The sequence below is a fragment of the Cupressus sempervirens genome, chromosome 11, assembly GCF_028749045.1.
Source record: "Cupressus sempervirens isolate cs-2001-9-10 chromosome 11, ASM2874904v1, whole genome shotgun sequence".
NCBI classification, from domain to species: domain Eukaryota; kingdom Viridiplantae; phylum Streptophyta; class Pinopsida; order Cupressales; family Cupressaceae; genus Cupressus; species Cupressus sempervirens.
In genome coordinates, this window is record NC_143128.1 from 591,978,946 (window position 1) to 591,992,132 (window position 13,187).

Genomic DNA, 13,187 nt, shown 5'->3' on the forward strand with positions numbered 1-13,187 from the left:
AATAATTTACAAATGACTTCACAATGATATGTAGCAGAAGAATCCCAACAATAACCAGCACTAAGCCAATACCTCAACAACAAGATTACATATGTTAAGCCAAGCAGAGAAATGTGGCCCAGTCTCTGGCCCATATTCTGCAAACAACCTGACTCACAACAAGAAATGGATAACCAAACCCTTAGTGCCATCAATCCTCATTAACAAGCTTTCAATTCAATTGTGACACTTCACAGGGTTGTACACAAGATAGTTACAAACCCACTGCCATGTTTGGCTTCCAACAAAATGAATATGTTTTTCCTCCTTCATGGCAATCAATGCCCATTTAGGATTTCTTAATGCTTAAGGCATAATTAAACCCTTTTAAAACAAATAGAAATGATTATGCCAATCACAACTTAGAGTAATTAGCCCCCCCTGCCTTTTAATAACAAATATATATGCAATTCAAACTTTGGTTCTCTAAATAACAAGTTAATATGAGTCATGAAAACAAAACCATCTCAAGGGTATACACAATATAAGTATTTAATCCCTTTACAGTCATGAATATGAAAGCAAAATGATGAATTCTGAATGCATACAACATATTACCATTTAAATGTGTTTGCAATGTCAAGTTAATCATACAATATGAAACAGAATGTAGTATACAATGAGTTTGAAACCTTATAAACATAATTGGTACCCAATCAACATGAAATCATTTATATACCAGTTTCAAATCATAAAATCCTAAATCTCATTCATGGCTAATAACATAGTTCAAAATAGAAAATACGTTCAACATCAGACTCGTGATTGAAGGATAGTAATATAACCAAGTACTTCAGAATTACAAACATAACAACAGAAAGAAACTTATAACAGAAGGTCCTAATTTGCAGAAAAACCTGAAGTAGTGGTCAGGCATGACAATGCTTCTACTGATCATGATGATGAGGATGATGATGATGATGATGATGAAAATGACCATGATAGCGGTGGTGACAATGTCAACAATGATGATGATCTTAATGATGAGATGGATGAAGGATAATATCAATGTATATACAAGTAAAGATTTTCTATTTAATTTTCTATTTTTGAATTATTAATAGAAGTAAAAATTTTTAATTGAATTTGGTGTAGTAATACAAATTTAACTATAATATGTGTTGGGATTAAGAAAAAAAATTGTATTGCAATTGTAGGGGATGCAGATGATGAGCATGTTAAGGTCCAAGATGATGGGCAAGATGATGTGGTTGGACAAGGTAAAGAGTGCTACAATATTCTTTAAAATCTTTGAATTCTCAATTATTTTAAATTTAACCCTTTTATTTTTTATTATAGAGGATCAACCTTTGCAAAGGACAATAAGTGCACATCCACGGGTGACAAGAAATATTGATGATGACATGGATATGCCTCTGCAACAATATAGGGAAGGGGAAAAAAAAGAGAAAAAAAGAAAAGAGAAATGATTCATGTGAACTTATGTAACTTATTACATAATGACTGATGTTTATGTATAGATTTTTTATTTATGTTCTGTTGAATGTTCATGTAAATGTTCTAATGAATCTTATATTTCAATGTTAATGTGAATGTTCTAATGAAACTAATGTGTTAATGAATGTTATCATATGATAATTCAGATTGTTACATTTTATGAATAGAATGAATAAATTTTAGATGTTATCAAGGAATGTAGATGTTGGGGGGAGGGTGGGCCAAATGAGCTTCCACATTCATGTGGTTGGCCTTAATTAGTAGATAATATTAAACTATTCTCAAAACCAAGTGAAGCTCAACATTAACCTATGATTGCATGACAACTAACTATGTGAATCTCTTGGTTTCATGTAATGTAGGAGACCATAGTCAAACTTATTTATTTATGAAATTTAGTTGTAGTGTATGAAGTATTTGAAAGAATGACTTTTTGAAAGATTTCCTCAAATTATTCCTCTCCAAGGTATTCTATTATTTCTATTTATCTACAATCATGTTTGATTGAATTTGTAACTATTTTTGTAAATTGGGAGACATGAAGAAGAATTTGAATAGTGGAAACAAATGACATTAGATCATTCTAAAGTATATGTTGATTCATGAACTATTCTCATTATTTCCTTTGAGTGTGGTGATATGTTGTATAATATTATAGGGAGGAAGCGGAGGATCATAAAGTTTATATGGCATGCAACACTTAACGGAGAAAGAAGATAATATTTATAATTCCACAATTTATAATCCTTGTTGCAAATTACAATGTGCAAACGTCAAACTTCATTAGCTACATCTCTAGCTAGGTTTATATATGATATCTACTGATTTAAATTTTTCAATTTTACTTTCAAAATACTTTGGTTAAATTATAATTTATCCATAAATATTTTAGTTACTATTTCCAAATGCCAAGTTCACCTTTTCATTTTAATATTTTATATGATATTTCATACTTTTCTATTAGTCAATTTGTAGGTCATTCTCAAATGCAGATTAATATCATTAAAATTTCTACTATCCTTGCACAATAGTCAAAATCACAATCTTCTATAGATGTGAAACCTCACATTCAATGCATTGCAGATGGAGACACTTTTTCCATCCTTTTTGTTCTTCCCGTCATAGAATTTATTAGGAGGTACAATCTAGAACCTATCTTTAATATAGCAAAGTATGGTATGGTCTCTTCTCTTTATCCATACATTCATTTCTCTTAAAAAGGTTTAGATTTTTTTAGATCAAGGACATCCAAGGAGGAGCACAAGCTACTACTGACTAATATGGATGATGCAGAAAGAAGGCATTTCTTCTTTGGTCTTCTAAGGGCACTAAGGAATTAATAAGTTCTATGAATTCTTCACTTCATCAAGTATCATTATAAGAATAGTATTAGATTTTGTTGTGTACATTTAGTAATTTATAATTATTATATTATTCATTAATGATTTCATACAAAAGTGATTTTTTTTCAATTCATTGTGTTGGCTTTCTAATCAACATGATTCTAGATGAAGGCCATGTTGCTTTTTTAACCCTCCCTCCTTAAGTTTTCTAAGTAATATCTTAGATCACTTTCAATGCAAAAAGGTCATATTTTCATCTTTGATCTTTCTCAAGCATTTTTTTATCAACATTTTAGATCATTTTCAATGAACAAAGATCATGCTTACATCTTTTTCTTTTCCTTAAGTCTCTATTGTTTTTAATCAAGATCATGTTTGAGGGGTCTTTGCTCCTTTTTTATTCCATATCTGCAATTGAATAAAGATGGACAAAAAAAAGACACAGACAAGCTTATATATCAAAATAAAACATTACATTGATTGAACATCTGACTGAGCTTCAACTCTTACATTTTATAACTTTGTTACACATTTCTACTTTCAACTTACAAACTTCCATTCACAAATTTTGTCTAGAGAGTACATAAAAAATATTATATAGACACTATGGAGGAGATTGAATGTCCATAAAGTATGTCATATTGTAGATGTGATGGTGAACAGAAAAGATGAAATTCATTTGGACTATTGAGGATCTCCTTCAATATAGCGAACATGAAAAAGATCATAGCTACTATATATCAATTTAGAATAATCATTCTACTATATATCAAGCTTCCATAATAGAGCTGAACACATACTAATGATTGTTGATAGCTAAAACATGACTATTCAACATAAATATTGATGCAAGGAGGAGGTGTTATACTTGTTATTACCAAAACTCTATAACTAGGCTGCTTCCAAACCTACTAAACACATTCCATTAGTCCCTTAGCACTCTTCCAAGGCTAGATGTAATGCCTACCCCTACTTGAATTTTCTAAATTTTTTTTATTGTATTCTTTTAGACATGTGCTATGATTATGTTTGATGATGATATATAATTTCATGTATTGACTTTCATTTATTAAATGATGTTAGTTAGACAAATGATTTTTATGTCGTTTCTATGGATACTTACCCCATACTTGCATGTGTATAGTGTGCATGTATGTTTTCTTTTTGTTTGACATTTTTGATTTGGTTAAGGAAGGGAGTCGTAGTTACCTGCTAGTCAGGATCTACATGATGAATCACCTTTTTCCATTGCCTATTTAGTTTATAATAATGTGTTTGTACATGTGTGGATTTTTTGCAGATTCTAGGTACCAAGTATCAACTTCCTTGAATTGCCAGGATGAGCATGCCCTATCATAGTATTTCAATGGTATAAGTGGGGAGATAACTCTTAACTCCAAATCCAAAACGCTAAGCTAATTGTCCTAGAAAGTAGGACAAGTATTTGAGTTAGTTTACCCATTCAAATTCAGGAAGTAATATGAATTTGTGATTTTAACCTTGGAATTTGATTTTTGTCTTGTGTCTTTAGTTGAGTTGTCATATTTGGTTTTGTGGGTCTATTGTCATTTTTAGTTATAATTAAATAAAGTTAAAAGATAATTTAATAATTTAATTTAATGAAAATTTTATAAAGAAATTAAATATTTAATTATATTTAATTAATTAAATAAAAAATTTAATTAAAGTTATATTTTTGACATATTTATATTTATTTGATTTAATGATAATTATTTAGGAGTTTTATTTTAATAATAAAATCTAAATAATGTTATTAATTAAGTTAACAAATATATTATTAAGAATATCTCATGAATTAATTACATAAAAGAATAAAATTTAAATTTAAAGTTACGGTTCTAATTTCTGCATATTTATAATTATTTAATTGAATAATAATTTATTTAGGAGTTTAACTAGTAAACTCTAAATAATATTATTAGTTAAATTAATAAATATGATATTAAAAATGTCTCATGATTAAATAAAGTGAGAAAGAAAATTAATTTAATAAAAATATTTTAATTTAAATTGCGTAAAGTTGTTCCATGAAAATTGTATATAAGAAATTCAATATTTAATTATGTTTAATCAATTGTAAAATTAATTAAATAAAAGAATTAAATTTAAAAGATTTAATTAAAGTTCTAATTTTAGCATATTTATATTTATTTTATTTAATAATTATTATTTAAGAGTTTTATTTTAATAATAAACTCTAAATAATATTATTAGTTAAATTAATAAATATTATATTAAAAACATCACATGATTTACAAAGGGAGAGAAAACTTAAATTAATAAAGTTTATTTTAATTAAATTGCATAAAGTGTGTGCATGAAAATTAAAATATAGTAATTAAAGACAAAGGGTTTTCGCATGATTGCATGATCAAAGCCTTGATTTGGGGGAAAAATTCTTTATTAAGGAAATTAATGCTCATTTCTAGATACATAGGTTTGGAGGAGTCAATTTCCCAAAAGACGATTTTTGAAGGAAAAGGAAGATTCTTGTGTGTTAGTGCGTTCATTGTTTTAGCATTAGATCTAGATAGGATCTTGTGGGTTTGTGTAGTAGTTGCTCATTCTTTGAATTCTTGTCTTCGTCATGTTTGTTGGGTTTATGTTTTTAGAAGTTCTCTGGGTTGAAACTCTTGTTTGAGAAAATTGATTTCCATTAGAGAATTGTCTGTGATTTAATCTAAAAACCTTTAGTAAATATTGAACTTTAGGGTTTTCAAAACCTAATGAATTAGGAAATTCACTTTTGTATGTGCTTTATGTGATGCATGATTTACTAGTGTTGGGTTTTTGGGTTTGGCATAGCTTTGGCTAATCAGGATGTTTACCAAAGGTTTGGGGATTTGTTCTATGATGTCATGATGATATTTGTATATGATCTTTTATACTCAACCATGGTAATGTGTCTTGTATTCTCTATGAGGTGTTTTGATCTATTGATTGTTATTGATTTTTAGTTTTCTTGTGTGAAACTGAGGTGAATGGTGTGACCCATCTAATATAACCTTTGAGTCTTCTATCAGTTGTTTTTGGATTTCTTTCCAATCACTTGTATAGGAATTAGGTGTTTGTATAATTTGTGCTTGGTGAAGTCATGTTATGACATGGTTTAGTTTATGTATACTTGATGTTGGGATTAATCCTATTAGGATGATCATATTGGTGGAATCTGTGATTATGATCAGAATTTTTCAATACTTGTCACTTGCTTCTTTAAGAATTGATGTATGGTATGTAGTCTTTTGTGATCTTTTGATTTTTCTGAGCTTAGGTTAGGTTATCTATATGTAATGTTAGGAAGTGGCTTGCAACGGAGGCTAGGACCCAAAGTGGCTACCAAGGTAAGTCATTGTAAGTTGTTTAATAAGTGAGAAAACTACACTAAATGGGAATAAAATGAACCTAATAAGAATCTTTGTATGTTCTTTCCCATGCCTTAAGTGCTAGTATAGACTAGGATGGGAGTAGAGAGAATTCTTGGTTGCAAACATGCATCATTAGTATGCCTTGTTAGTATGAAAGGATACTAGTACTGCATAGAGTCACTAGGGGGCCAAGGTCAAGTTAGACTACCAGGATAACTAGCATTAATTTGTGCGATGACACTTGCCCACTTGCATAGTAGATTCTCTAAGTGTCTATGTTTGCCTCTAGGTCTAGATGTTAATTTATCTTGGAACCTTTGAGTTAGATTACTTTTAGGGTTTCCTTGACTTAGATATTACTTTTGATTTTGGGATTGATATCCTGTTTGGGACTTGAGACTATCTCCTCAGCATGACGGGAGTGTGCCTTTTTTGGGTTCCACAAGGTTAGGTGGTAGTGCTCTTTCTTATACCATTGGGATCTGACTATTGGATGTCATTGCTAGATGTGTTTGTGTAGATGTTCCTTTCTATCTATTCTCATATTTCTATGATGGATGGATATACCTAGTGTATTGTATTTGATTTCATAGATCTTATGAGATGATGTTATCTATTTCATGATGTATATTATTTTAGTCTTTCATACCATGTGACTTGTACAAGGGATGATTGTGCATTATATTTATTGCCAAGTAGCATTTGAGATGACTGTATATTATTTAAATGGACTTGGACTTGTAATTATTCTTTCATATGGACATGTTATTTATTTGAATTAGTATTAATTAAATTTAAATGTGACTCAATGTCATGGGATCCTTAAGAGTCCTAACCTATTTATGTGTTGTTGATGTATGAGTGTATGTTAATTTCTTTCGCTATTCTATTAATGTTCTTGTATCTTTATCTTTAAAAAAATGTTTGAAAAATTTAGTAAAACTTTAGGTTAACTTATTTTGGGTCACATGGTGGGGCGTTACACTAGGAACTAGATAGTTGGCCTATTCTTCATGCCATATTCAGCTATTCCAAATATCTCTACCTAAACCTTCACTAACTTCAACCAACTATCTCCCACAAAGCACAACACCTCCACTACCTTACACTTTCTATGATCTTTCTTAGCACCATACCTCAAAACTGGTTCCAAAGGCTTAACTCATTTCCAATAAGGAGATTTCAGGCATGCATAAGGTTGTACACACCTTGGTGGGCTTCAAACTTTGATTCTTAAAAAAAAACCTAATGAGGGATTTTCCTTTTAGCCCTACCTTGGGATTTAGGTAAGAATAAAACTCTTCCAAACATCTACCAAAAGTAAAGGCATATTCAAACACCCATTAAAGAACTCTACCAAATTCCAAAATCTTAGGTTCTAACTTGTTCGTTATGGCACATGACTCGTAGGCCCTAATCTAGGCTAATAGGCCCAAAACCCATATTCGAGCTATCAACTCACCAAACTCTCAAAGAATCCTAACAAAGAAACTTGCATATGCATTTGTCTTACCAAAAGCTTTCCAACTTCCAACTTGTGGACTCCTAGCTGTTAAGGAGATAATCAAACCTTCAAACCCTTTCCTTTAGTGAGGGTTTCATTGTTATTTTAAGAAACCAATCTCAAACTTCCATCATGTTGAATACCAACCCATCCATTGGATTCTCCAACATCCCATGAGTGTATAAAAACCTTCCTTTTCATATGCAACTCTAGAAAACTTCTTTCACTTTTTTCTAGAATGGTGTTTTACTATATTACACATGCAACAAGAGATACTTGCTAATTCTTGGCCACCTCCAATACAAGAAATAAGGTTTTGGTGTTTAACTATTAGATGGAAATCAAAAGAAACCAATAACAAATTCTCAACTCCCTTAACTCCATTCAGTGGTAATATGTAGTTAAAGAGGTATTTCACTCTGACAAGGTACATAATTTATTATCCAAAATAGGGAATAATGAGAATTTTAGCAAAACCTAATGATGTTATGCACACCTATAACATCAAAAATAACTCTAAACTTCATTACTACATATAAGGAGCTCAAGAATAACCATAGCCATGAGATATTAGACAAAATACAAGGACTATAATTCAAACACCAGTACATCTAAAAAAAATTCACAAAAGAACTGATTTATTATACAAGATTACACACCATGTTTTTTTCATCTTTCTTCTCCAAATCTTATCTTCTATATCTTATACCTAATATTTCATTTTTTTATACAAAAACATGACCTTTCAAATCCTCTAAGGGCTTGTCCAAGATGGATGAGCTTCCTGTAGAAGTTGTGAAAACCAACTTCATAGATTGCCAAGATCACCTGCATGCAAATAACCTGCTGAAGAGAAACCAAAAAAAGAAGGAAAAAACAGAGCTTGGAAAAACTCAACAAAATGAGAGAAAAACTATATTCCAAGAGTGATTGAATGAATGTTGACAAGAGTTCAACCTTAAAGGTGAACGAAATCCCTAAAGCCTAAGAAAGCTAGGTTGCACAATATAATTAATATAAAATATTAATTATATGCACCTAAGAGATAGCTTAAGAAAACTAGAGTAATAGGCAACTTATTTAATTAAATCAAAGTGATTTAATTAATAAGTATAATCAATTAATTACTCTAACACCACCACCCCCCCCCACTACCCTTAATCAAAGCTCAGGAGGTAAGCTAACCTAGCACAACTAAGAAAGAAGGAAAAAATGGGTCCCGACAATAAGGCCTAATCAGGTACCCAAAACAAGGAAATCTCTATAAATCAAAGACAAAGGAGAAAATCTAGTGGGAAAAACCCCTCTCTAAAAAGAGATAGCAAAGAATGTTCTAGAAGATAGGAACAAAGAGAAGATCATGAAGAAAACCACTGAAGCAGAAGAAGTCGCAAACTCTATCAAAAATAAACTGTTGATCTAAAGATCCTCCATGGAAATACAAGCCATGAACTAAGAGTGTCTATATGGTAGGTGATCCATCTCACTAAAATGCATAGGTAGCTAGCCACTACAATCGTTTAGTATATAGGATCAAAATATTGAATACATAGCTCACTCCAATGAACCATTGAACCAAGGAAGCATTAGAACCAACAATATAAGCCCCCCCTTAATGCAAATGGGGTGAGGTGATAGGCAACTGAAAAGATGGGCCAAAAATCTCCTACAACATAGGAACCAAACACATCGAGTGAGGTAAGGACACCTATAAAGGTACGTGTCACCAAAACTACATGAGGCAAAAGAGGAAGAGGGCACAAAACTAGAAAACAACTATCCCCCCCATGGCATTTTATAAAATAGTGCGAGTACAACAAACCACAATGATGAAAAGGATCCAAAAATGCAAGAGTGGCACTTTATCTCAGTGTGTTTGCATAAAGATTCTTACAAATGATATAAAAAATGATCAAAATAGGAAAAAAGTTGATACAAAAGATAGTACAGCCCAAAAGAAGAGATCCCATGCCAAGAAAATGATCCTCAGAACTAAAATACCCAAGATATCCATCATAGAGAAAAAATGCCAAAAACATGATAGAAAGAGCGTGGAGTAGAATCGAGAAGAAATTACATCATTTTTGAAAAGTAGACAGAACCAACCTTCCAAAAATATCACACTTTTAAAAAATAGAGATGGGACGCACAAGAAATGCTCATTGGAGTCAAAAAAGAAACTTTGGATTTTAATTGAAAAAATAGGAAACTAAATTTCATTAAAACCAAAACATTCCTACACCACTATCTCCATCTTAGAACTATCTTTTTGACACTTCTTTCGAATCAAAAAAGGACCTCTGTATGCTCAAGATATGGCCAAAAACCTACGAGTAGGTCAAAAAAGGACCTAGAGTGTTGGTAGGGGTGCTAATGCAAGATGTCATCATCCTAACATTAGCATTTCAGGGAAAAAATTTTGATAGCCTGTCAGTCATCAAGGCAAAAAAAGGTGCCAGATGGCAGCCATGTGGCTGAAGAGTGACGTGGCAGGGGCCATGTGGCTAAGTGCCAACATGGCACCCCTACCACATGTCAGCCACAAATTGGTGCCATCTAGAAAACTCCACATAGGTAGAAGTGCTAGTAGGGCCACATGTGGGTGCCAGCCGCTAGCAGCGGTGGCCATAGTGGTGGCTAGAGCTGGCAGCACCTCCTAGAGGTGGGAGGGCGGACGGTGCGGCGGTGGCCGTAGGGCTGGTGGTCAGGCCGTGGTGGCACGTCAACGATCACTAGTACATTTGACCCCATTTTTAGACCAAAATATTTGACCATCTAAAAAATGGGGTCAAATTGGTCATTTTATGCAGGAAATGTATATAATTTTTTAAACTAGAAGCCCGTGTTGGTCAAAATTTCGACCAACGCGAACTTACACTTTACTGAAATTAAAAACAAGGTCTTTGCCGCACCAATATATCTAAATTTTTTAACTAGAAGCCCGTGTTGGTTGAAATTTTGACCAACACGGACTTACACTTTCCCAAAGTTAAAAAGAAGTCTTTGTCGTGCCCTAATTTTAGTCTTGCGTGACCGGAAGAAAGGCTGTGCAGTTAATGTTGGTCGAATACTACATTTTGTGCCGCCATTACATGCAGAGGAAGGGTTTGAAGATTACGTGCCATGTTTGGCAGCTTTAGTGCAACCTATACCGGAATAGTAAGGTTCTATCTCTGTTATATCTCCTCTTTTTCGTTGTTCAGCACATCATCTTCAATGTGATTGGAATTCGTAACATATAATTTTCCTTAGCAGCTCCCACCTTACATGCCTTGCATGGATGTTCTATTTATTGGTTTGGGAGTTTTCTTTTCACTGCTAGACACCTCTATTTTAAGCTGCGATCTTCTAGCCATTGGCTAGCTTCATGGTGGATTCCCCAATTGCGGGTTTGATGCTTTGGATTAGCATGAAAGGTTTTTCTAGATTTGATGGTGGATTCCCCAACTAAGGGTTTGATGCTTTAGATTAGCAAAACTTGGAGAAGAATAACTTGAGACTCATTTTTTTGGCACCATTTTTCTAAGTGCATATTTTTCAAAAATAATCTTGCTTTTGGTAGATAATACATATTTTGCATTTGCGTAAATGCAATCTCTAAGAAAGTATAAAGATTACAAAATTGGTGTGGCCATAGGAAGATAAAATTGGCCATGACCAATTCCTATAACAATACAGCTAGATTAACATCTATAGTATTTCTAATAATAAGTTGTCTATGATTGAGGTTTATTCCAATGATTGTTCTTGTCCGATCTACCGAAAAAAAAACCATTACCACAAAAGCCTTATTTTGACTATTCCTTTCTACTCAGTGATGTGGGAGCATAAAAATCAATAGGTGATCCCACATCAACCAAGACAATATATTGGTAATATTTATCTCAGTTTTGAATTCTTGCCATTTCTGAGCATCAGGTAATCTTTGATTTTATCAGAAATGAATAAAATGGAGTTTCTATCTTAATGCAGTTTTTTATGCTTCACAAGTAGTTTTTGTAGAGACTTTAGAAAACCTATGAGGATAGGGTTAAAATATTTTATATGGATATTCTTGAATAATGTGGAAAAGGTTTGAAGCCATATCTCACCATTTGGGAGAACCTAAAGCCAGTAGTTCGTGCCAACAATTTTACAAGAATTTTAAAATTCAAAATTAATAAAAGGTTGGTGCAAAAACCATTTGAGGGAAGCATGATGATGTTATTTCACTTATCTTGGCCAGTTTTTAGTTTTCAGAAAAGTAGAGCTTTCAAGAAAAAAATGCATCAAAAGTTACTTTCTGACATGTAATTGCACAATTCCAAAACACCAATTTGATCAAATTATTCTGGTATGATAATAAAAAGATTGTAGCAATTAAATCATTGGATCTTACTCCTTTATGCATCATATTTACATTACATAAAGACGTTTGGGTGATTGAATTTGACAATGGTCCAAAATTTACTTTGAGAGCCCATAAATGAGTTAAATCATCCTTTCAAAAAATTAACTCATTTCAAAAATGTGCTGCTTATTATTATCTTCAAACATCAAATTTTATATAATTGAAAAAGTTAAACATAGAATTCTTTAAAAAGGAAAGAAGCTAAGGGAAAGGAAGGTGACAAGTGGAAAATAAAAGTATGGGAGCAATTCTTAAAATCTATTCATTAAAACATCAATAAAATATTAATTAGAATTCCAACATAGAGGGAGAGATGATGCAAATTTGAAGGAAGATGGTTGTATACAGTTCGGAAGAAAATGAAGACAAATACACAAATTGTGAGAGGACCATGTGAGGCTAAATTTGTAATTTTATTGCAGATTTATAAGCTGTTATTTGATGCAACTAATTTGCAAGATTGTTATCAATAAAATGAAATGTATTTTTAATTTGCATTTAGGTTTTGGTGCGAGAAACAAATCTCTTGCATCACTCAATCACTAGTTGAGGGTAAGGGTATCCACAAGTCAACTACTACACCATTGCTGATCAACAAGGCTGTAATTGGGATGGCAAAGCCATTTCTAGAAATGCATCAATCAATATCTGGTCTAGCCCTCCCAACAAAGCCATTTAATAAATTACTTTCCCTAGGGTTTTGATGATATCTTTATAATCATCTAGATCTAGCAAAAGAGCAATTAAACAATTGAGCTTATCTCAGCCTTGTATCAATGTTAACTTGATTCCTCTATGAGTTTTCAAGAATTCATTCCATATAGCCATCATCATGGCATATATAAAAACTCCACATTCTATCTTGAAGACCTTTATGTGTTGATCTGAGATGTTACCTAAAGAAAATGTACTTTGTTGCAACCAATCCAACATTGAAATCCATGTTTCAAATATCACAGTAGCCTTTGTGGTGAGATGCAAGGGAGACATAAGAATTTTGTCAAATCAACTAGCATATAGATAAGTAGGAAATATTTTCCACAACAAGTCAAATTATGATATTGCTA